Source organism: Tenrec ecaudatus, assembly GCF_050624435.1.
Source record: "Tenrec ecaudatus isolate mTenEca1 chromosome 6 unlocalized genomic scaffold, mTenEca1.hap1 SUPER_6_unloc_2, whole genome shotgun sequence".
Classification (NCBI taxonomy): domain Eukaryota; kingdom Metazoa; phylum Chordata; class Mammalia; order Afrosoricida; family Tenrecidae; genus Tenrec; species Tenrec ecaudatus.
This window is the reverse complement of record NW_027457606.1, coordinates 471,036-496,977: the sequence shown is the minus strand read 5'-3', so window position 1 is coordinate 496,977 and position 25,942 is coordinate 471,036. Positions and strand designations below refer to the sequence as shown.

The window sequence follows — 25,942 nt, the reverse complement described above, 5'->3', positions numbered from 1 at the left end:
AATGGCAATGATCAAGGAGCCATTGATCACTCCGCCCTTCATTTAACCGCACGTGTGTATCGCCCAGGTTGGCACAATCCACGAACTAAATTCACATTTGCGAACCAGGCACCCGTTCCAAATTCTTTAAACCCAACATGGAATTAAGTTACATCAGACCTTAATTCTAAAACTTATGGAATGTTCCCCCACTCGGAAAGTTTGTAAGCCAACTACTCTGTGTCTTTATACGCCAAATTTTAGCTATCCACTTTATCTATGGCCCACTAATATAAAACCAGTGCTCAGAGGAAACAATCATTGCTCGCTATAAGAAATCTTCATTCCAATAGGAACCTTTCAAAGTCTGTGTCCATCGGCAAAATCAAAGCCGGACAGGCCGTGCATAAAGTCAGCACTCTTAGGCACCAGTTCACAGTCTCCAATATCGCCCTATAGTGGGCTTCTGGTCGACCCGTGCCAGCTACCTCACTCAGCCTCCACGGGGTGTCCACCGGTCTCCTTGCTTGTAGACCATGGGCTCTCGCTAATGTTCAACAAGCCTGGGCTCCTGATGCGACGTGGTGAACTTTAGTCAAATCACCCTCTTTTTCTCCTTTTCAGGTAAACCAAATCCACAGGTATCTGGGCCCATACACAAGCAGTCCTTTTATTGCTGCAGTTCTCCGACCTCCACTCCATATGAAGATCCATATGGTCACCCAGCTAGCAATTCCGCCTGCTCACAGGCTCTCTTTAACACACAGTCCAGGGAGATGTTTTCTCCCTACTCTCAGATTTCATTTTAACTTCTGGCAAAGGCTTATGGTTCCTGAGTACACGAAAGCACTGGTGGGCATCTAATTCACTGCACAGCAGTCTTCCCAGAGGTAGCTTAACCCAGCTAAAGATCACCCAATTTTGGTGGCTCTATGCATGTGGGCTTACAAACTTTCATTTTTCCCACTTCCCATATTTTCCCCAGAAAACAACCGACTAAAGGGTAGCTTTGTCTGACCTCTACATAGACAAGGAAGAAGAATTACCATGAGGGCAAGGTCAAACAAATAGCTACTCTCCATCTTAAGATGAGTTTTTCCATTGCCCCACTGCTAGGTATCCTATTTGTGACTCTGGCTCTCGTAGAGAAACAGGGGCACAGAAACTCATGTCTAAGTGAGACTCATATATCAAGGTTAAGTGTTCATCAAGCAGACATCCGAAAGCAGTGTGGTCCAAACCCACAAGTCCGACAATAACCCATTAACCCACATGTCCAACACCAATTGCAATGTCCTCCTCCATCTTTCAAAACAGACGACATGTTGCTGGCTGAGGGAGGAGAGCTGAGGCATTGAATGTGTAAGCAGAGCAGCGTGGGCATTGGATATGTCAGCATATCTGCACGGCTACTCCAACAGCCCGGGCTTCCTCTGGGTAGGTCCATGTGTCTTCGGCTCAGGGACGTCTTGCCAGAAAGGAGCCTTGACAGCTAAAGCAGGTAAGAAGCTGAGGCAGCTGCACCCTGCTCCCACATTCAGAAATGAAGAGACCCAACTAGAATGGCAATGCTCAAGGAGCCATTGATCCCTCCGCCCTTCATTTAACCGCATGTGTGTATCGCCCAGGTTGGCACAATCCACGAACTATATCCAAACTTGCCATCCTGGCACCCATTCAGAATTGAAATTACGTGACACCAATAACTTAATTCTATAAGCCTCTGATTATGTTCCTCCCTCTGGAATGTTTTTAAGCCATCTACTCCGTGCACTTGTACCTCATATTTTCGCTGTTTGCTTAATCTACGGCCCTCTTAGATCAAACCTTTTCTCAGAGGAAAAAATCATTTTCGACCTGAATAAATCTTCATTCCAATAGGAACCTATTGAATTTTGCGTCCATCAACAAAGTCAAAACCGAAGAAGCCATTCATAAAGTCAGCCATGATCCACACCAGTTCACAGCCTCGAAAATCCGCCATCTGTTAGGGTTCTGGTCAACCCATGCCTTCCTCAGCTCTACAGTGTCCACCGATCACCTTGCTTGTAGACCATGAGCTCTCTCCAATATTCAAGAAGCTTGGGTTACTCATGCTAGATCATGAATTTTTGTTGATTCACTCTCATATTCTCCATTTCTCCTGTAAACCAAATACACAAGTGTCAGAGGCCAAACTCAATTAGTGTTTTTATTACTACATTTCTCCAACTTCTACTGAGCAAGTAGATTCACGTGGTCACCTTGCAAACCGTCAGCCTGCTCATAAGCTCCCTTTTACACCCATTCCCTGGGAGGTATTTTCTTTGTACTCCCAGATTTTTTTAGTGTTGGCAAAGACTTGTGGTTCCTGAGTACAGGAAAGCACTGTTTCGCATATAAATCAATTCTCTGCATAGCTGTCTTCTAAGGTGTTTCCTAAGCCCATGTAAAGATCAAATTTTGTTGGCTCAAAGCAAGTGGGCTTACAAACTTTCTGCTCTCATACTTCCCATAGTTTCCCCAGTAATCTATTGAATATAGGGTGGCTTTGTCTGACCACTGGCTAGACAGAGAAGGAAAACTACCATGAGGGAGAGGTCAGACAAACATCTACTCTCCATCTTATGGCTAGTTTCTCCAGTACACCACTGCTAAGGTACCACAATGTGTTAGTCAGGGTACTTTAGGGAAAGAACTACAGTGAAACTCATGTCTAAGGGAGAGTTTTATATAGTTTATATAAAGTGCTTTATATAGTTTATATATAGTGTGCATCAAGCAAAAATCCCAAACCTGTCCTGCCAAAACCCACAAGTCCAAAATTAATCCCTCAACCCCTTTATCCAGTATCAAACCACAAAGTCCTCCTCCATCTCACAAACCAGACACCATGATGTTGACTGGAGGAGGAAAGCCGATTCAGTGAATGTGTAAGCATCTCTGCACCGGCATCGTGTCTACTAGGTCCATGTGGCTTCTCCTCAGGGATGTCTTTCAGGAAATTATTCTTGGGAGCTAAAGCAGGGAACTGGCTAAGGGAGCTGCATCCGGATCTGACCATCATAAAGCAAGGCACCCCAGCATTAGAAAGGCGTGGATCCCTGAACCACTTATCCCTCTCCCTTTCAATTCGCCCCACATGTGTTTAACGGCCAGCTTGTCACAGCAAACTAACTACCTCACAGCTCTTCTAACAGTCCATGACATCAATTGTATCAAGCTCATTTATACCACTATCATTTGTTGCCATCATTTTCTAAACAGTTACTTTCTTTTTGAACTCTTGGTTCAATTCTTCTCTTTTCCTACACTCCCACTCTCGTGACCCCTTGATTTCCTATCTTATACTGAGTGCTGTGTCCCTTCACCACATTTATGTTGTTTACCCCCCTGGGGAGCAGTATTATACAGCAATCATTGTGATCGGTTTCCCCTTTCTACCCCTACCTTCCATCTACCCTCCTGGTACCCTTCGGTTTCTGTTCCTGAGGGGTTGGTCTGACCTTGATTCTGTGTGTCATGATCCTTTATCTGTACCTGTATACATGCTCGTGCCTACGCACAACTGATTGGCAGAACTGGGATCATGATAGAGGGGGGTGAGGAAGCCTTAAAGATACAGAGGTATGTTGTACATTTCATTAGTGTTATACTGTGCTCTGGTTGCCTCATCCTTTTGTTGTGACCCTTCTGTGAGGGTATGTCCTCCCGTCTACAGATGGGTTTTGGGGCTCTGCTCCAACCCCTTTATCCTAAACAATATGGGGGTTTTTGTTTGTTTGCAGTCTTCTGGTGCCTACCTGATTCTGTCAACACCTCATGATCTTACAGGCTAGGGCCCTTTCATATGGGATTTGTTGCTTCTTTGCTAGATGGCTGCAAGTTTACCATCAGTTTTTTAAGAACCCAGATGTTTTATCTTTTTATAGCTGGGCATCATCAGCTTTCTTTACCTCATTTGCTTATGCATTCATTTTGCCTTCAGCTATTATGCTGGGAGGGTGAGCATCACTGAATGCTGGGTTGTTAGAACAAAGTGTTCTTGTGTTGAGGGAGGGCTTAAGCAGAGGCCCAAAGTCCATCCACTTCCTTAATTTATCGCTATGTAAATATATGTACATAGGCCAATACCTCGATTTTTATTAATATATTTTCATAAGTGCACACCTATGTTTATTCCTGTATCCTTAGATTTGCTTCCTAGATCGTTCCTGTTTTCTTTTTACCTTTCTCCTTTCCCAACATCATGCGTGCCCTTCTTCTCTCAGCTAGATTGCCGTTGCTCCACCACCACCACCAGGATCTCTATGTCCTCCTTGTTGTTCCTTTTAATTCCCTAGTTGTTTCCTGTCTATGGCATCGTTTGCTCACCACTCATTTCCTCCCACTGTCTCCTCTCCCAAGTGCCTCCAGAAATGCCGGTCCCTTTACTTTCTCCTTGGGCTTTCTTCCCAAACCTATCTTATATTGGTAGGCAAAGCAATAAAAGAGACAAAGCAAAAAGAAAACAAAAGACTGAATAAAAAGGGAAAACAAAAAAAGGGGGGAAACCTAGAAAACCCCCCTGAAAACACATACAAAATTCCAAATCTGTCTGCTGACCTTTATGATTATCTCCCCACCAGTCTAGAGGGGTTCTGAGAACTGCCCCTCCTAGCCTGAAATCTATTGTGGGGACACTTCAAGGGCTTCGTGGCTTGGCAATGCTCCCATTGCTGATCTGTTCTGTTTCCTTCCTGGTTCATCCCATTGTGGGGATGGTCAGGCCCGACTCACTCCCTGCTGGGTGTCCCGAGTATTGTCCTCATTCACAATATGTTCCAGTGAGGGGACACCATGTCTCAAGCTGTTGTCAGCCCTACAGTCCTCTCTGTGCCTTAGCAGCAGCATGCAGGGCCGTCCTCCTCAGGACTTGGTGTGCCAGTATCCAGTCTAAACCCTCACTCCCTTTTTCCTTTGGGTTTACACTTCCATATGGGCATGGCGGGCCAGCCCCTCTCCCCAACCTGTAGGCTAAGTGTTGTCCTCTGTAGCGCATACTTCTAGGGGAAATGGAGGCGGGGTTGTCAGTTTGGCTTTGATTGGGGATGGCCCCGTAGACCCCTCAGTGATCTACATATAACCTCCTCCCTGGAGGATGGGCAACAGGAAAGTGGGTGAAAACTTGGATCTCCATCTGCAGAAGAATGAAACAGGACCCATACCTCACTCCATGTACAAAAACAAACTTAAACTGGATTACAGACCTAAATGTAAACCCCAGAACTATCAGGATCATCAATTAGAAACTTAAGGGGTCTATTGCAGGGCATACATGGACTAGCAAATCTAATAAAGGAAGCACACAGAGCAAAAGACAACACAGATGCCTGGGACCTACTAAAATAAAACACTTATGCACCTCAAAAAATTTCATCAAAATAGTAAAATGAGAACTCACAGATTGGGGTGGTGGGGTAACAATGACACAACTAACGAGAGACTTGTTACCAAAATCTATGGAATTTTTCTAAGAAAAAAATTAGTCCAATTGAAAGGTGGGCAAAGGACATAAAATAGACATTCACCAAAGCTGGCTTGTGAATGACTAACACATACATGAAGATATGCTCACCATTTCCTAGCCACCCAGGAAATGCAAATCAAAACAACAATGAGTTATTACCGTACACTCCTCACAATAGCAATTGAAACACACAACAGAGAATGACAAATGCTAGAGAGGGCGTGGAGCATTTGAAACTCTTATACATGGCTGGTAGTCTTGTAAACATTTACAACCAGTGGGGAACGCTATGAGACTACCTGAAGCAAGTAGCATTAGACCCAGCAACACCTCTGCTTGTCATATACCCCAAAGAAGTAAGAGACAGACCCCAGACATGTGTTCTCCTACATTCACCGTAGCACTGTTCACAATAGCAAGAGGCTGGAAAGAGCCCAAATGCCCATCAGTAAAAGAATGGAGGAAGAAACTCTGGTACACATGGAAATTATGTGCCCCTGAAAAACAGTGATGAAACCATGAAACACCCCATTACATAGATGGGCCTGGAAATGATTATGCTTCGTAAAGTTAGTCAATCACAAAAGGACTGGCACACTACTATAAGGATAAACACCAAGATAAAGGCAGAATTCTGCTCTTGGGTCATGTAATCATCTTTTTGTCATGAAATCTGGCCTCCCAAACAAGGTAGTGAGCCAGTATAGTACCCGTGCACTATATATTGCCCTCTTTACAATTGCATCTTACAAACCACTTCAACGGAAGACACGTCCCCTCCACTGGGATCAATTTCTCAAGATGGGAAGGGAGGAAGGAGGGAGACGACCAATCAGTTGCTGCCATACAACATTGTCCTACGGTCACCCAAATTCAACAGATACTCCTACGAGAGTGATTAGCAAACCATCCTGGAAACTCAAGTCAAGACATGAGGGGGAGACGGGTCTGTCTTGGAAAAGGCAATTACACTTTCGTTGATGGGTAAACTGGGTAGAGCAAGATGCCATCTGGGGGGAAACATGCTTAACGGTACTTATAGAACCCAAGGAGAGAATACGCCTGGTATTACATTCCTAACTGGACACTTTTGACCTGGTTTCTATCCAGTCCTTGGTGATCCAGACTGGATGCTGTAGTCATCTAGGATTTTAGACTCTGTTCTTTCCAGGCTCACAACATCCTCCATGGGCCACATCAGAAGGATCCGATTTGGAAAGTCACTAAGGAGCTGATAAGATAAAGCCCACTAGACCTTATTAGCTCCTTAGTGGCTTTCCAAATCAGTGGGATTTACCTTAGATTCGCCTGAAACAGGTTTAAGAAAGTGCTTTAAAACATACTCCCTTGGACTTAGGGCAAAGTGCTCTAGTGTCCAAAGATGCAGATGACTGCTATCTTAATACTCTGGAATTTGAGTTTGTTGGATTTCAGTCTGGATCTCTTGCTTTGGGAATACCCTGTGAATGGTGTCCCAGGACTATCATATAGTTACTGTTTGTATTCTCTCTTTGCTTTTTTGTCACATATGTTAATCTGGAAGGTATAGTCCTGGCTTTGTGAATGAATGTTATTGAAAATTTTATCCTATTCCCAGTGTATGTGTAGTGACCAGTCACTTAATCTTTTTTTTAATCATTTTACTGGGAGCTCATACAATTCTTATCACAATCTATACATCCATCCATTGTGTCAAGCACATATGTACATTTGTTGCCATCATCATTCTCAAAAAATTTGCCTTCTACTTCAGTCCTTAATATTGGCTCCTCCTTTTGTGCCCCTCCTGCCTCCTTCCCCTCCCTCATGAATCCTTCATAATTCATAAATTATTATGTCATATGTTACACTGTCTGACATCTCCCCCTGCCCACTTCTCTGCTGTCCATCCCCAAGGGAGGAGGCTATTCGTAGATTCTTGTAGTCGGTTCCCCCTTTCCACCCCACATTCCTTCTACCCTCCAGGCATCGCCACTCTCACCATTGGTCCTGAAGGGGTCATCTACCCTGGATTCCCTGTGTTTCCAGTTTCTATCTGTACCAATGTACATCCTCTGGTCTAGCCAGCTTTGTAAGGTGGGATTGGGATTATGATATTGTGGGAAGGAAGCATTAAGAACTAGAGGAAAGTTATATGTTTCATCGTTGCTACCCTGAACCCAGACTGGCTCATCTACTTTCCACAACCCTTCAGTAAGGGGGTGTCCAGGAGGCAAAGGGCACTTACAGAGGTCTAAATACAGGCATGGACATATGTAAATATATTTATATATGACAATGGGAAAATAGATCTATGTGCACATATTATAGGTTTAGTATTAAGTTAGCAAATGGACATTGGGCTTCCACTCAAGTACTCCCTCAATGCAAGAACATTTTGTTCTGTTAAATTGGCATTCCATGATGCTCACCTTCCTGACATGATCACTGAAGAAAAATGTGTGCATAAGCAAATGTGGTGAAGAAAGCTGATAGTGCTCGACTATCAAAAGATATAGCATCTGAAGTCATAAAGTCTTGAAGGTATACAAGTGGCCCTCTAGCTCAGAAACAACAAAGCCCACATGGAAAAAGCACAGCAGCCTGTGTGATCAGGTTTAAGGTATCAAAGAACAAAAAATCAAATTATTGTGAATGAGGCGGAGTACAGATTGGGAACGCCTTACAGAAGGGTCACAGGGAGGAGAAGAGCCAGTCAACGATGAAACATACAACTTTCCTCTAGTTCTTAAATGCTTCCTCTCCCCGACCCCCACCCCCACTATCATGATTCCAATTCTACCTTACAAATCCAGCTAGACCCACAGGATATACACTGATACAGACAGGAACTGGAAACACAGGGAATCCCTTCAGGACCAGTGATGAGAGTGGCAAAACCAGGAGGGTAGAAGGAAGATGGGGTAAAAAGGGGGAACCAGTAACAAGAATCTACATATAACACCCCTCCCTGCAGGATGGACAAGAGAAAAGTCAGTGAAGGCAGATAGATGTTGGACAGTGCTAAATTACCAAGTGTTCATGAGGGAGGGTGTGGCAGGAGGGAGGGAAAACATGTGGAGCAGATACCATAGGCTCAAGTAGAAAGAACATGTTTTGAGATTGATGAAGGAAACAAACATAAAAATGTGCTTGAAACAATAGATTTATGTATGGATTGTGATAAGAGTTGTATGAGCCCCCAATAAAATCATTTAAATAAAGATGGAAAGAATACACAGAGTTATGGTATCAAAAGAATAGGTTGACATTCAACCATTTCCAGAGGTGGCATCGGACCAAGAACCAATAGTACTGAAGGAAGAAGCCCAAGCTGCATTAAAGGCACTAGAGAAACACCAGGCTCTGGGAACTGACAACATACAGGAAACACTCACTCACCAAGAAATCTGGAAGACAGCTGCCCGGTCAACCCACTGGAAGAAATCCATACTTCTGGCCATTCCAAAGAAAAATGAAGTGATGCAACAGAATGGAAATGATAAAATTTTCACTGATAACACATGCCGGTAAAATTTTGATGAAAATATTTCAAAAATGGTTACAACAGGACATCAACGGTGAGCTGCCAGAAATTCAAGCTGGATTCAGAAGCAGATATGATACAAAGAGAATTCTTGCTGACATGAGATAGATGGTGGATGAAACTATAAAATGGCAGAGAGATGCTTATTTGTGTTTTATTGACTACGCAAAAGCACCAGAAAAGAGAGAGCCTAACAATGTGCTGGTTTTCAAATAATCCTCAGCAAGTACAGAAGAATTCACCAAATTCTGGGAGATTTGCTCAAGCAGGGAGCTTTTCTGAAGTTGAGTTTTGGTCTGTTTCTGAGACCCTCAATGCTAATCTTTCTTTATATGTTGTAAGATACTCCCTAGTATTGGTTTATTAAGCCTTAGGAACCACCAAAACACATACATAACACAAAGCAAAACTGACCCGCTGGAGCTTTTATGTAAACTGAACTAAACAAGCATCAACAGCAACAGAGAACGCTCAGATAAAGGGGCAAGGAAGTTTAAAAATAAAAACACGGCATGATTAAGAAAGCCTGGGTATTATGTAGCAACACATGGAAGTGAACGTGTTGGGCAATAATGGAGATGCAAGGAGAACACTGTGGTCATTCTGGGAGATCTGCTGTGAAGCACCAGATCACCAGCACGTGAAGATGATCCAGCCTTTTATTGCTTTCCCACCACAGAAGAGGACGCAGCAAGAACAAGGGAGGGAGGCAGAACCCTTGGCAAATAGCAGGTGGAAAAACGGTGAAAAGTGAGGCCAAACAGGATCCCAGTGGTGAGGATTGGTCCAAACCTGGGAACCAGGTAGACTGTATCTGGGAGCTCGTGCTGGGACCCTGGACTCCTCCTCATGAGTGGAATGTTGGGGATACTGTTGTGGATATTACTCACAATTTAGGCACAGATCTGGGTGTGTAAACTATTAGATCCAGTAGCTGGAAGCTAGAAATAACAAACTGCACGGAAATGAAGTAGTCAATGACACCACTCATAAACTGAGTAAATATGCAAATGATGGGCTCAAAAACAGGCCTCAGGAGAAAGGAAAAATATAATTCTGGAAGTGGAAGAGGAAAGGTTGATGAGAAACAAAAGGTCTCCTGGAGAATGAATGACCAGGTATCCTAAAGAGAGTCTTCATTAAGGGTAATGCCAGCAATTTTACTGACTAAGATAAAATTGAGAGATCTTGTTCTACCCCATTGCCATTGAGTCAAATCCAAGCAAGTCTTGATAAATTTTTAAAAATTGAAATCATATGAAGTATTTTCTCTGATCACAAGTGAGTGAAACCAGAAATCAGTAACAGAAAAAACCCTGAAAATATGGAAATTAATTAACATACTATGAAACTAATAGTGGGTCACGGTAAATATCAAAAGAGAAATCACACATTTTAAAAATCTGATGAAAATGAAAGCACAACATACAATATTCAGAGAAGACAGTGTGCAGAGGGAAACTTACAGCAATAAACAGGAAGGAGAGGGTGAAGGGATCTCCAATTAACAGCCTAACTTGATAATTCTAGAAACTAGAAAGAGGAGACCAAAAAGAAGCCTTAATGTACCAGAAAAAGGGAAATAGCAAAGATCACCCAGAAATAAAATTAAAAACAGAAAGATAATAGAACCAATAAAATCAGAAGTTGTTTCTTTGAAACAATCATTAAGAATAACAAAACTCTAGCTAGTGACAAAGAAAACAACCAAAAATAGAGAACTAACTGTCATAGTTAGGTTTTGTATCACCTTGACCAGATCAGAATTCTCAGGGGGTTGGTAACTGAGGCCTAGTAATCCCTATGATGTTGTATAACACAATGTATCCCATAATGGGATCTGCTGTGATCAGCTAATCAGATTAAGGTGGAGTACAATCCTCTTACTCAGGTAACAGCACCAATACACCTGAGAGGAAGTTTACTCAGAGTGGGGCCTAATTCATATTTAAGCGGAGGTTGAAGAGACACTTGCTGGCTTTTTTGCGTCTGAGTCCTGTATCTGACTTGTCTGTCTCTTATTCTTTGTACTTGAACCAGCGGCCTGCCATAATGGCTGCCGATCCATAGAGCAATCAGCAACCTGCTATCTGACCTGCCAACCTTGACTTCGTTTCTCTCTCCTGTCACAGCCTGATTTGCTGACCCGAGATTCATCTACTTCTACAGCCTGTGGTATAGAAGCTGAAGCTACTCAAGTCAGGAGAAGCTTCCAGTTTAAAATCTGACTGGCTGACTTAAAGCCACACTGTCCTTACCTACTTCTACAGCTGTATGAGCTCTGTTATGTATGTACACACACACACAGATTTATATCAAGAACGTGCTGTGTATGTATATATACACATATAAATGCATGCATATATATAGAACCCCCATAAAGAAACAAAAATTTTCCAAAGCTGTGTACTTAATTTTTTGACAAGACACCTATCACTTTCAAAGTACTTTCCATTATACTTAATACATTTGACAAATCTGCCATTCCTTCCTTGGAAACCCTTTTCAAACTCCTATTTGGGTGGCTGACAGCACTTCCTTAGTTTTTTCTTCATTTCTTCTACATCATCAAATTGCTGGCCTTTCATGCCCCTTTTCATTCGTGGAAATGAAAAGAAGTCGCTCAGAGTGAGGTCAGGTGAGCCAGGTGCATGGGGCGAGAGAGGCATGCTCTTTTAGCTAAAAACTGGTGCACTGAGATGGCTGCATGAGCAGGTACATTATCGTGGTGGCAAAACCCATCCCCCATCTGCCACAAATCAGGCCTTTTTTGTTGCACACTGTTATGCAATCTTTTCAGAACCTCTAAATAGAAAGCTTAGTCAACAGTGTGAGCTGGTGAAACGAACACCAAATGCCCCACAATTTGGCATTTTTGTCTCTTTCAGAAGTTGATGGACATGCAGAACAAGGTTTGTCATCAGTCAACATTTCACCTTTTTTGAAACGAGCAAACCACTTGTACACGAGTTTTTCCCATAGTGCTCTCCGTATAAGCTGTGTGCAACATCACAACAGTGTCTGCCGCATTTTTCCCCAAGGAGGAAACAAATTTCACAGCCACACACTGTTCTCTTAAACCAGCCATCACACAAAAAAAAGAAAGAAAACGAGATTAGAGCAAAACAGCTTTATGAAAAAAATTCACTGTGATCAGAGAGAAGCTTCCCAAGAGATGCTACTGGGTGCACTAACTCAGAACAAGTAGATGCTGTCCTAGCAGGGGGAAAAGCCTACTACGAAAGGTCTGCCCAGAGGAGCTTTTTCCTGTGATGTACTTTTTGTACCCCCTCATACAGGAATACTACTCAGCCTTTAGGAGAAGTCTTAATACATGCTACGTATGCGTGGAACTTGAGGAACTAAGCTGAGCAAAATAAGCCAATTACAGGATAAATACTGTATGACTTCACTTACAAGAAAGAAAAGGCAAATATATAAACACCAAAGTTTACTAGTGGCTACCAGAGGCAGGAAGGAGGGGGGAAGGATTGAATAAAACAATAGAATTGATTACGGGTACGTTGCACACCCAATTATTGTAATTGCTGTCAATGATTTATATAGCTGTAAAAGTAGAATTGGCAAACGTTGTACAAGAAGTATGTTTACAATAACAAGTTAAATAAGAGTAGCTGCTGACCCTGCTTATATTCAATCAAAACTGATATTTGGTTCCTTAGTTTGGAGGTTTAGGGACATGGTTTCATGGAACATCCCAGTAGTTGTTGTTGTTCATTTTGCCTGGTAAAGTGTTTAGAGCTACTGATTTACTTCCCGCTTCACTGAATACCCTCTGGACTCTTTAAAGCTTGCAAGCAGTCATCCAAGGCACGATAATGTAGCTCTATTGACCCAGAGAAACAGGGGGAGAGAAAGAACTGGACATAGGCGGATATGAAGGGTCTGGCTAATTACCTCTCTAAACAACTGCCTCCCTTTGAGGCCAGAAACTGGGCTGGTGCCCCCCTCTCATTACTGCACAATTTGGTCATGGATTTTATAGAAGAATCCTGTCCTACAACTCAATAAAACAAAACAAAAACCAAGCAGAATTTCAAACTCTCCTAGAGTCTAGTCTTTCTGGAGCCAAGAAGAGGGATAAAGCTCTGGAACCATTGCCCTGAGATAATTTTAAAGACTGAAACCAAAGTATCCCCGAGCACCATCTTAAAATCTCCTTGTAGTGAGCTTCATGAACTTGAGCATGATGCTCTTTTGAGAACGACCTATATGGAATCACATTGCGAACAGTAACTACAAAGATTAAGTAGAAAAGTTCGAGGGGAGTGGGTGTGTATTACTAAGGAAGGAACAACTCAGAAAAGAAGGGTGCTAATGCTCCCACAGCTGGAAGCATGTCATCAGTTTCTCTACATGTAGAGGCTCTCATACATGTAGAAACTGTCATACATGTAGAAACCCAACAGTATATGGTTTGCTGTGTGTCTTCTCAAGAACCACAAAACCATAAACACAATTTAGAAGGAAAAAGCGCAGGCACTGTTACAGACATTGTCTAGGCATCTCCACACACCTTTCAGAATTGAACAAATCCTTGGTTAAATTGTTCAGTTAAAAACTACGGGACCGATTACAAGGATCTACATGTGACCTCCTCCCTGGGGGATGGACAACAGAAAAGTGGGTGAACTTGGGAGACGTCGGACAGGGCAAGATATAACAAAATAATAATTTATAAATTATCAAGGGTTCATGAGGGAGGGGGAGGGGAAGCAGGGAGGGAGGGGGAAAATGAGGACCTGATGCCAGGAGCTTAAGTAGAGATCACATGTTTTGAGAATGATGAGGGCAATGAATATACAGATGTGTTTTACAAAACTGATGTATGTGTGGATTATGATAAGAGTTGTATGAGCCCCTAATAAAGCGATTTAAAAAACTATGGGACCATAGTTCTGTGGGACAAACTTAGTCAATTGACATACATAGTTCTTGAAGTTAATTGTCTCCCTCCTAGTTTGGTGAGTAGCACCTGTCCTTTAAAAGCTTCCAAGAATCCAACTCAGACACCAGAGAATTAAAGAAACCAAAGACTCAAAGAAGAAACTAGTCCACAGTCTAATTGTCCACAGGAACCATCACTTCATTTATCCTGAGCTCAGAACTAAATGATGCCTTATACTGACCTACCGTTCCATCCAAGTAGATGTCATATAAAACGGGAGAAAAAGGAAGAACAAAATTCAAATTCCTTTATTGGACTGATCGCCTAAAGGAACTCCATTTGACCTTGAAGCAGAAGTCACTCCTGGAGGCCACGTTTCATCAATCAATACATTCTCTAATAACAAACAATCTCACCCCTGAGTGCTGAGCTCCCGTACGTAATCAACCAAATGATAAACATTTACCCTAAAGCAAAAATCAGATGGTAGGAAGACGCAAGGAAGTTCAATTAATTGAAAAAGAACAAACAGAATAGAAATAACAAAAATGTTGATATTTTGTGAAAAATATAACCAATGTTATGGAACAATTTGCATTAAAAATATTAACTGGGAACCTAATTTACTTTGTAAACTTTCACATAAACCCAATAAAGTATTATTTCACTAAACAAATTTCAAAGAAATCTGAGAGGTTCAGATTATTTCCACATTAATACATGGACACACAATAAGAACCAATTTCAGAACAATAAACCAATGCAATTGATAGGCCCCTGTGTACTCTTTCCCGATTTGAGGTGTGGGGCCTGAGGAGTGGGGAGAGACAGCCTGGTGCTTTGGTAAAGGAGTGGCACCTGGTGGGGAATAAGCTGCCGACCGCGGAGGTGCAGAAGCAGAGTGGCATGACATTTAACACAGGTAGTAGACACCGTTTGCCATCCCACAAGAATAACAGCTCCACTACAAACAGAAAAGGTGAATTTCTCCCTTTTTTGTTTCCATATCTTACACCATCCACTGTATCCCCTTCACCCGCATTTCCATTATTTGCCCCCATCCGAGGTGGGGTGGAAACATCCATCGTTGCTATCAGTTCCCCTCAAAAATTTCTTGAGAATACAAAATCATTTGGATAAAAATATTCTGGTAACTTTTTGGGATACGAATATATTTTCAGATAACAATCATATACTTTGTCAGGGAATTACATAACTGAGTTTTATAATCCCTATTTTTAGACAAGTATGCAAATTATAAGTAAAACCTATGAGTTATTGACTGAAGGAAATGATTTTCAGTATAAATCAGAGAATCAAAATCATCTAGACATAACCCCTTACTTTAGGGAGCTTTAATATGGTGATATAATCTATCCACTGACATAGTTTAATATAGACTATTAATGTTCACAGTGCACCTGAGGCAGGAGTTCTCAGTTCACAGGACAACCACAAGTCCTAGTTAACTGACCTCTGACCCAAATGATTCAGATTCACTGCTCAGGATTGAGTTAACAATCTGTATTCTTATGAAGCACACTAAATTGTTCTAGTGTAGGTGGTCTCTTGATAGGCTTGAGAACCAATGGGAAGCACAGAAAACTGTCCCCGGAGCTGGTGCTGTCAAGCAAGCACTGGGCTGCTAACCACAAGGTCAACTCCGTGTGGCTGCCTCACTCCGCCTCCACAGGGGGCCCATATGGTCATTCTGTCTTTAAGACCATAGGCTCTCACCAATACTCAGCAAGCCTAGCCCCCTCGTGCTAGGTCATGAACTTTAGACCAGTCAACCCGTTCTCTTCTCCCCTTTTTCCTGTAAACCGAGTCCACAGGTGTCAGTGGTCAAACTCAACCCGTCTCTTTATTGCTGCCTTTCTCCCACTTCCACTCAACTAGTAGATTCAGCTGGTCCCCTAGCAAGCCTTTCGGCCTTCTCTCAGGCTCCCTTTAACATTCTGTCCCAGAGAGGAGTTTTCTTCATGGCTCCAGATTTTATCCAGCTTCTAACAAAAACCATTGGTTCCTGAATCCTCCAAAGCACTGGGTGGGGCATATATTTTCAAAGTTTTCTTTACAGGCATGGGCTAAATCTACCTAAAGATCAAATTTTAATGGCTCAAATCAAGTGGACTTACAAACTTTCTATTTTCATACTTCCCATATTTTCCCCAGAAAACAACCGAGTAAAGGGTGGCTTTGTCTGGCCTCTGGCTAGACAAGGAAGAAGAACTACCATGAGGGAGAGGTCAAACATCTACTCTCTATCTTAGGATTTGTTTCTCCAGTACCCCACTCCCAAGGTACCATTATGTGTTAATCTGGGCACATTAGAGAAACAAATCCAGAGAGAGGGGGAGTTTTATATAAAGGATATAAGAGAGAGTTTTATATAAAGGATAAGTGCACATCAAGAAAACAATCCCAACTCAGTGCTGCCCAAGCCTGTAAGTTCAACATTAACCCATATGTCCAACAACAATCCACAAAGTCCTCCTCGATTTCACAAAACACACCTATGTGGCCGACTGCAGGAGGAAAGTTGAATCAGTGAGCGTGTAAGCATCTCAGCGCTGGCAGGGGTCACCACGCGGCTGCTCCAGCACCCAGGGCTGCATCGGGGTAGGTCCATACGGCTTCTCCTCAGCAATGTCTTGAAGGAAGTGAGCCCGGCTAGGTGAACAGGGAGCTAGTTAAGGCAGCTGCACCCTGCTCCAACCATCAGAAAGCAAGAGACCCGAGAACTAGAAACGCCAGGCTCACGGAACTATTTATCCCTCTGCTCTTCAATTAACCGCACATGTGTTAATCAGCCAGGTCGGCACAATAAATGTTAACTATCTCAGGCACCATAAGTTGGTGATGACGAGGGGCAATTAACAACAACAACATGACAGACACTGTTCTAGGTCCTTGGATGAAACAGTAGACCGAACAAAGAGCTTCGATTTCAGTGGGAAAAGACAAGTAGACTAATTTCAAATGGTGATGAGAATTCTGAAGAAGACAGCCTAAGAGGATTGATGGCGGACCATGTGAAAATCATCTGAGCTGAGGCCTGAATGTTGGAGGCAAGATCTCGGGGAAGGACATTTCAGGATGCAGCAAACTAAAAGAGGCTCGGAAATTAGTTGCCTTCCTTCCCAGTGAGAGCTGGAAGGAATCTAAGCACTTTGAAGTAGCTGGCCTCCCTGAGGGCCTTGATCAATAGAATACAGCAGAGTTGACACAGTGCCCGTATCCAGTCTGTAAGAAACTGGCTGCTTCCACTTCCTGACTCTGAAGAGTCCTCACTCAGAACTTTTAACTGCCAGGTAAGAAGCCTGTGTGCCCTGCTGCAGAGCCCATGTGGAGAAGCCTTGAGAACACACAGACAGGGAGAGGCGCCCAGCTGAGCCCAACCTTCTCATCATCTTTGGCAATGAGGAACATTTAGCAAAACCGTCGTAGACCCTCCAGACTAGCTGTCAAGTGCATACCAGCATGTGACCCTAGTCAATGCCATTTGGAACAAAAGATGTATAGTTGAGTTCTGCCTGACTTAGTCTTCCAGGGCTGTGATAACAAGATAGCACAGAAATGTATTCCTCACAGTTCTGGAGGCTAAAAGTACAATTCAGAGTGTCTGCCATGCTGTCTCCTGAGACGTTTGAGAGAAGAGTTGTTTCCTGTGTCTCCCTTAGTTCCTGGTGACTCTGAGCAACCATCGGCATCCCTTGGCTTTAGAAGGATGTGCCATGCTGTCCTCACGCGGAGTGTGACTTTCTGTTCGTCCTCTTCTTTTTATAAGATGCTCATCATGAAGCAAATCCCACCCAACTTTGATAGGATCTCATTTGACTTAGCTGTTTAGCCAAAGAAACCCCCACTTTCAAAACAGGATCACAATCACGGGCTCAGGGACTTCGACTTCAACATATCTTTAGGGAGAACACAAGCAATCCATCACACTGACCTACAACACTGACGGATGGTAAAAGGGTTGCTGTTTGAAGCCATTCAATGTTAAGGCATTGAATGATGTGCAACCATGGAATACTAGAAAACAGTCCAAGAAAAGGATCGGTGCAAAATGAGATAGGAAATGAGTGTAGAGTGTTCAAGAGACCAAAATTGGGTCATCATTAAAAGCTGGTGCTTTGATAAATGAGCAGAGAAGAGAGGAGATGAACGAAGAGAGTTGAGTAAGGGTCTGTTGTGTGGTGCTGGGGGGCCCATGCAGAGAATGGCCAGTGAAACCTTCTAAATTGATAGTGGATATTATCTGAACTTTGAAAGGTCTTCCAGCAGCCATGTGGCAAACGCACTGTCATGGGGCAAGAGTGGAAAAGGAACAACCAAGTAAGAGACTGTTGCAATCGGTGGTTTTTCCTGATTGGGAATTTAGCCTACTAGGAGAAACTTACCTTGCACCACTGTCATTAACTTCCTGTCTTTTGTTCCAGTTCCCGTAACTGGACCTCCTGCTTGTCTCCTTGCTTACCCCTAACTGTGCTTCTTGGTCTCAGCAATTTTCTCTCCACCTTGTGCCCCAGTGTCCTGTGTTATCAGGAGCAGGAAGAAGGAAAGTTTCCGCCTCATTTCTGCTGCTCGTCGTATGTGGACAAGCTCCACTTTAGGGACGTGGGTAACTTCTTTGGGGATAATATACCTCTGAACCTACCTACCTCAGCTCTCTGTCAGTTCTTGGGAGCCCCCTGCCTGAAGACAATAGGATTTCTGCTCCACTTTCTTACTTACACCAAACTGTCCCTCTCCCCCTGGAAGAGGCCGATGGTGGCCCAGGACTGCTATGACTACGGGGTACACCTGCCTTATTCTAGGTTTCACTATTAGAAAGCTTCATCTGCAGAGCGAAGGCTTATTCTTCTATCTCTATTAAACTATATTTCAAACTATCTGCCTGATTTCTATCTGTCTCACAAGGAAATTCAAGCTCAGGTGGGAAATAAGGAATTAGTTTGGGGCTTCACATCCATAACAACTGAAATTTAGTGTCAATAATCTGCCTGTCAGTCTAGTTCTGCTAAGGGCTTTTGCTTTGCTCATAGGTCTTTCCAGACCTCTCTGTTGGTGGTCCATGTGGATTTTCACATATGGCCTTTTCCTTGACTTTTCCTTTGTCATATGACAGCATCTCTGAGTGGACTTCCCTAGGTGGCCTAACTCTGAAACTAGGAATTGGCCTTCCATTCACATCCTTCCTTCCATTACCTTTAGTCTGTCCCCTCCTGGGCTGAAGTAAGTGTTTTCAATCTACATGGCTAAGTCCCTCCCACTGACCAGCCCCAGAGGCTATTGAGCTATGAACGGCCTTCCTTGGAATGCAGAAAGAAAGAGCAACATGGCATGGTGGTTTCTAGAGTCCTACTTGGTCTCAACCATGCATCCTTTATCTGGTTCTAGTTTCTCAGCCTCTCTGTGCTTCTGTTTCCTCACATACCAAATGAGGGTAGAGGCAACAGCGCCTACCTCAGGTTTACATGGGAATGAAAATAATACCTAAACAACACTCAGCACAGTACCTCGCATATAATTGAAAGCTCGATAAATATTAGGTAACATTGGACAGGCCCTGTCCTCATGCACTTTCAGAGTTGAATTTGAATGTGGGTGGAAAGCGGTAGCAGGAGAGCAAGGAGGTCAAGAACTCCTCAAGAAGAAAGCCCATTTGTAGGCCACTGGACATCCCCTTACAGAAGGATCTTGGGGAGGAGATGAGCCAGTCAGGGTGTCGTGTAGCAATGATGGAACATACAACTTTCCTCTAGTTCCTAAATGCTTCCTCCCTCTTCCTCCCACTATCATGATCCCAATTCTGCCTTACAAATCTGGCTAGACCAGAGGATGTACACTGGCACAGATAGGAACTGGAAACACAGGGAATCCAGGGAAGATGATCCCTTCAGGACCAGTGGTGTGAGTGGCGATACTGGGAGAGTGGAGGGAGGGTGGGGTGGAAAGGAGGAACCGATTACAAGCATCTACATATAACCTCCTCCCTGGGGGATGGACAACAGGAAATTAGGTGAAGGGAGGTGTTGCACAGGGCAAGATATGACAAAATAATAATTTCTAAATTATCAAGGGTTCATGAAGGAGAGAGGGGAAAAAATGAGGAGCTGATGCCAGGGGCTTAGGTGGAGGGCAGATTTTAAACCAGAATGAATACATTTTTCTTTGTCTTGCTCATTAAAAACTTTTCCCCAGAGGTGAGGTGCTGTTTTCACAGACCTGCTTGGAAGCACAATGCAGCTGTTCTATGTGTGCCCCTAATTCCAGGCGCAACTCAGAAAGGCTTTCCTCCGGCATGTCTTTGATGACCGCTTCTATTTCAGCTCGAGCTTCAGGGGCTCCTGTGCACCTTGGCACACCCAGGGCACTGTCTCTCAACATCCCTCATGGCTGTCTTCTCCTTGACACGTTTCAAGAACGTCTCGGTTTTTTCGATTATGCGTTGTGCTGGCTCCCTCCTTCACAGCTCCAATTTTAATTTTGCAACTGTTATAATTATCTTTCTTCTGCTAAACTGTCACTGAAGACAGTGAACAGAAAACTCGGCTCAACTCAATGGAGACAATAAGGATAGCTATCATATCACATCAGCAAGGATTTCTCAGGGGCTATTAGCACAAGGTGTAAGGCCACTGACCCAACCTCCGCCATCTAAAAGAGTGGTTCTCAACCTTCCTAATGCTGCGGCCCTTTCCTAGTTCCTCCTGTTGTGGTGACCCCGCAACCATACAATTATTTTCATTGCTACTTCATCACAACCCACAGGTTGAGAGCCGCTGCTCAAAAACTGGGTCATCTACTCTGTCTTTGCTGGGCGTTGGATTTATTTCCCATCTTCCCCTCCATCCTTTTTGATTGAATTAGTCATGGAAATACATGAAAAAATATAAGCTGGGGTCTTGTCACTAGGGTTCTGACTGTCTCCATACTCTAGCGAAGGTATTTCACTTTTGGAGACTGCTAGTACTTTCCAGGGAGCAATGTAGTTCTCCCCACCTGCACTCGTTCAGGAGCCCCGGCCGCATACTGGTTACACCCTGGGCTGCTAGCCGTATGGTCGATAGTTCAAAACCACCAATGGCCCCAGGGCAGAAAGGCAGTGCTTCCTTCTCCTGCTCCCCGGAGCTAGCATGGACTTGATGACAGTGAGGTTGGGTGTTCTGCTCTCCCCGCATGCACCCACTCTCTGTCCCTGTCCCCGTCCCTGTCACCGTCCCTGTCCCTCACACGTGCACATCTCTGGGAGCTGCAGTCATTCCGTAGATGAGGGTGCTTCAGGACGTTCACAGACACACGAAATTGAAAGACCAAAGAAATTGTCCACCAACTCTTGGAAGGCTGCTCATATGTACGAATAGCAGGTGAAAGGTGAGGGATGGAATAAATGGTGGGTGCCCTGCAGTGGTGACACGGAGTAGCTGTCCCTGGGAAGGCACAACCATAAAGCTTAAAACATTTCTGGGTTGAGGGACCAAGCTTAGAAGCTCCTGGAAAACATACAGGAGGAGACAGCCATGAGGAATAATGAGCAGGAGAGACAGGGGTGATGGCTTGTCAAGCTTTACCAGGCTTCTAAAGAGCTGGAACTGAAATAGAAGTCGCCAGCGAAGACAAACCAGAGGAAAGACAGTTTCACTATCGTTTGGTTGATTCAAATCTTGAGCTTTTAATCCAGGGGAAGGACTTGGAGCAGCAGTTCTCAATCTGTGGGTCGTGACCCCTTTGGGGGTCAAACAACCCTTTCACAGAGGTCGCTCAAGACCATCAGAAAACACATGGTTATAGGAACTGAGACACAGCTCTGTCTCCAGGCAGGTCCGCCCGCATAGACTGTTACCCATGCTACACCATGCTTCACGACAAAGTTTCATTTAATTGTTATTAGAAATAAATATTTCACAATCTATAATTACATATTGTTTTGTGATTATCACTATGCTTTAATTATATTCAATTTTTACCCATGAAAATACATCCTGCATATCAGATATTTACATTATGATTCATAACAGAAGAAAAATAAGTGATGAAGTAGCAACGAAAATAATGTTGTGGTTGGAGATCACCACAACATGAGGACCTGTATTAAAGGGTCGCGGCATGAGGAAGGCTGAGAACCACTACCTCAGAGGCATTCCACTGAATTCCAACCTGGCCTCGAACTGAGCACGTTGCTTACATATTCAGTGTAAGTCCAGTGGTCTTACTTGTAGCAGAAATTTCTGACAAATCCAGACGATTTACTAACTGCCAGTACCAGTTTATGGTATGCTACAGGCGGATTCAACAGGGATCAAAAGTAGAGTAACTGCCTGTGTCGTTTTTAATTTTCTCGGGTTCCATTTGAGTAAAAGGCTTGTAAGTTACCCGGGGACCAAATGACCCTGGTGCCTCTACTAGGGGTAGAATGTTCAGGGAGGGTTCAGGGCTGGGACAATAGTGACCTGAAGTCCAGGATCCCTTAGGGCAGGGGTCCTCAAATTGTTTACACAGGGGGCCAGTTCATTGTCTCTCCGACCGTTGGAGGGCCAGACTATGGTTTTCAAAAAACCTATGGTCAAATTCCTATGCACACTGCACGAGTCGGCTGCTAAGCAGGACAGGCAGTGGCAGCAAAAACACCCCGAGGGTGGGATAAATGGCATCGCGCCACATGTGCCCCATGGACCACAGTTTGAGGACGCCTGCCTTAGGGGTTCCTGGGTGCACTGGGGATGAAGGTCACCTACTGCTCCTTGAGAGGAGAAATGCTCTAAGTCCTGGCATCTCCGCCCACTTTCCCGGCACTCTACCGAACTGTTCCCAGTGAATCACGGTTGGAAGGGAAAGCGTACCATTCTCTGCCCACCATTCTCCTTTCTCAAAATGATACTGTGGCCAAATAGAGTTGCAAAGTGAATCTATCAGCTTTTGTTTGCCCAGCCTCTCTGTATCAACTCTATCCCAATTGCACACGATTCATGCAAGGGGGCAATTCCTGAGCATCAAGCTGCTAAGTCCCATCTAGAAAGCACAAAACAAGGAGGCGATTGACAGCTTGCTGCCTCCAGGTTAATAACCCCCACTTGAGAGCGCACCCCTGGGTTGCCCTGAATCTCATGCCTCAGCCCGAGGGAAGGCGTCAAGGACTAGTCGCCAAGGGCGACCTTTAGGTCCAACCATTTTTCTGGACAACAGGCTAGGAGGACCACTGCTTGGGATGGCCCCAAGGCCCTCCAAGACGCCTGCTGGCGGGGCTGATGCTCAAATCTCTGAAGGGAAGGGACACGTGGCAGCTCAGGGAACCTTAAGGGAAATTGGAATTTCTGGCTGGAACATCATGGCAGAGGAGCTGTGTATTAAGTAAGAGCTGTCCCCAAAAGTGCCTGAAGCAGCATAGCTGAAAGCCTAAAGGTAACAGTGACTCCACCTAGGCTTCCGAACGCCATTGGCCTAAGCCTGGGCCACGGAAAACCAGCCTGTAAGAAGGAACAAACCAAATCTGGAAGAACACTAGCCCTATAACGCCTCAAGTTTTAAATTTAGGAAGTAATTTTTTTTGGTTTTTATTCTTTACTTTCATAGTTATCAATATATATGGCATTCAAAATATATTTTAAAAGCATAAAATTTTCAGTGTTTTTGAAATGTGACCAAATTGTCACATTTATAATTTGGGTACCAGATACGTTTTCATTAAGAATTATGACAATTTTGTGCTTGGCGTTATAGGGCTAGAGCAGCTTGTTTGAAAAACCAGGAGAAAGGCAAAGGGAATGGAGGGGAAAAGGGAAACTTTTGGCTCCCGGGACCAGGCAGGGCTAACTCCCAGGCCTCTTCACCCAGCTCCCTAGGCAGCGCCCTTCCACATGTTTGGACTGGTGGTTGCCATCTTGGCCATGGTCACAGATCCTGTTACCTCTCAGCTACAATGGTGACTGTGTAGGATCTCTGGGAAAAGCTGAAACAGCTTTGACAAGAGTGAAGCCATTTGGTGCTGACAGAAGCCACCATGAAAAGAAAATAAAGTAGCTAGGAGGTGTAAATGTACTAGCTGATATTGGGGAGGTAGGCTGTGCAGACGTCGCCCAAGGGAATGTCATGAAGGAAATGGGTGTTCAGAAGGCTTGCGAGAACGACCAGAGCAGTTTTGGTTCAACTAAGAATGGCTAACCCTAATATCCTGCTTCTCTCTCGCCTAGTCCTGAGGAAGTATCCAGGTACCTACTGTACAAAACAGTGACATTGGAAAAATCAGTGCCTTGAAAGCCCAGGAGAGGCAGACGAGCCACCACTAGAGAGAACGGGCCTAGTCCTTGCCTAGAAAAATCGAAGCTACAGACAATAATGCTCGAAGCTGAATAAAGGTGTCCAGGCTCTGTTTCACTTGACCCCAAAGAGCCCATGTTCACTCTCCATGTAGGGAGCCAGCCAGTAAATTTCTAGGTGGACAAAGGGGTCACCTTCTTGGTTTCAGAAAAGACTACAGGTGCCTTGTCAAAAGGAAAGGCCATTACAGGGGCCCCAGGGCAGACCCAAGCACACCCATGGACAACGGCCAGAATAACAGATTTAACACAAGAGACAGTTACACACACTCTCCTTCCTGGTAATGCCTCAATGCCTCTTTCCCCTAATTGATCGTTACTTATTATGAAAAATGGCAGCCATAATTACTTTCTCATCTGCTACAACCACCTTAACACTTGAACTTGAAAAGCCAAAAGTTTTGCTCACCGCTCCAATGTCAGAGTGATATGTGTTTTATCAAGGAGCAGAAGAGACCTCCTCAAAGGAACTTCTTGATAAATCGCTAAAAGATATTCCTTTTATTTGGGCAGAGAACAACCTGCCAGACCTTTCTGAACTTCAGGTGCCTGGGGTCGTACAACTTCTGAGCTCAGCTACACTGGTGTGTCAAGCTAACCCTACTCCCTGGATAGCAAAGGTGGGTATTTCTGTTCCCATTTGCAGACTAAAGAGGACAGGCATTTGGGTCCTCTGCAAGTCCACATGGAATGCTCCCCTGCTGCCCATGCAGAAGCCGGGAACTGAGGACTTTCAACCGGTGCAGGTTCTCAGAGAGGCAAATGAGAGGATAGAAACTGGCCACCCCACGTGCCAAACCCCGAGACCCTCCTGAGTACTATTCCGTCAAACTGAATTTGTTATACTGTTTTGGACTTAAATGATGCTTTGTTCTCCATACCCGTGTCCCCTGCACATCAACCCAGTGAAGACTTACAGGGACACAAGGAGATACACCCCCAAACCACCTTGCTCCAGTATGCAGATGACCTCCTCCTGGCCTCCGAAACCCTGGAGGAATGCCAACGGGCTACCAAGGACCTGATAATAGTCCTTGGCCCATTGGGGTACAGGGTATCTGCAAGAAAGGCTCAACTGTGTGTCCATAAAGCTGTATACCTAGGCTACCAACTGGAGGAGGGAAAACGGACCTTGTCCCCCAGCCGCACTGAGGCGATCCTCAAAATCCCAGTCCCTGAGACTAAGAGGCAGTTGCAAGAGTTTCTAGGAGCTGTGGGGTACTGTCCATTGTGGAATTTGGGATTTGCAAAAACAACGAAACCCCTATATGCAAGTACTGGGGAAAGGAAAAAGAACTTAAATGGACTGAAGTAGAACAACAAGCGTTTGAATCCTTTAAAAAGTCGCTCATATGGGCAACCTCTCTTGCCCTACTAGACATAGTAAAGCCCTTCCAATTGTCTATGTGAGGCCAGAGGCACAGCAAAAGAAGTGCTAACTGAGAACTTGCGGCCATGGAAGAGACCTGTGGCCTATCTTTCAAAGAAACTGGACTCTGTAGCTGCAGGATGGCTGAGCTGCATGCGAGCTGAGGCTGCACGGCCATCCTAGTCATAGAAGCTAGGAAGCTTACACTGGGACAGGATATTGCTGTGGTAGGGGGACCTATGGTTGAACCACTCCTAACCAGTCCCCCGGACCGGTGGATCTCGAATGCCAGGACTATACCACAAATCCCCAAGGTAGTGGCTGTGACCATGCCATCCCCAGTGTTACA

At 44.2% G+C, this 25,942-nt stretch overlaps 1 protein-coding gene across 4 annotated transcripts in view; it reads right to left on the bottom strand.

Moving 5' to 3' along the window:
* Nucleotides 1–25,942, bottom strand: part of LOC142435896 (thyrotropin-releasing hormone-degrading ectoenzyme-like) — a 477,641-nt gene that overhangs the window by 126,980 nt on the left and 324,719 nt on the right. For 2 of the 4 annotated variants that reach the window (XR_012781656.1, XR_012781660.1), the window contains one exon: nt 1,592–2,122. The exons of the other annotated variants lie outside the window; for them this stretch is intronic. The gene's annotated coding sequence lies outside the window, so the exon portion shown is untranslated. Of the gene's footprint in view, nt 1–1,591; nt 2,123–25,942 lie in introns of those variants that run through there. 4 annotated transcript variants of the gene reach the window in all.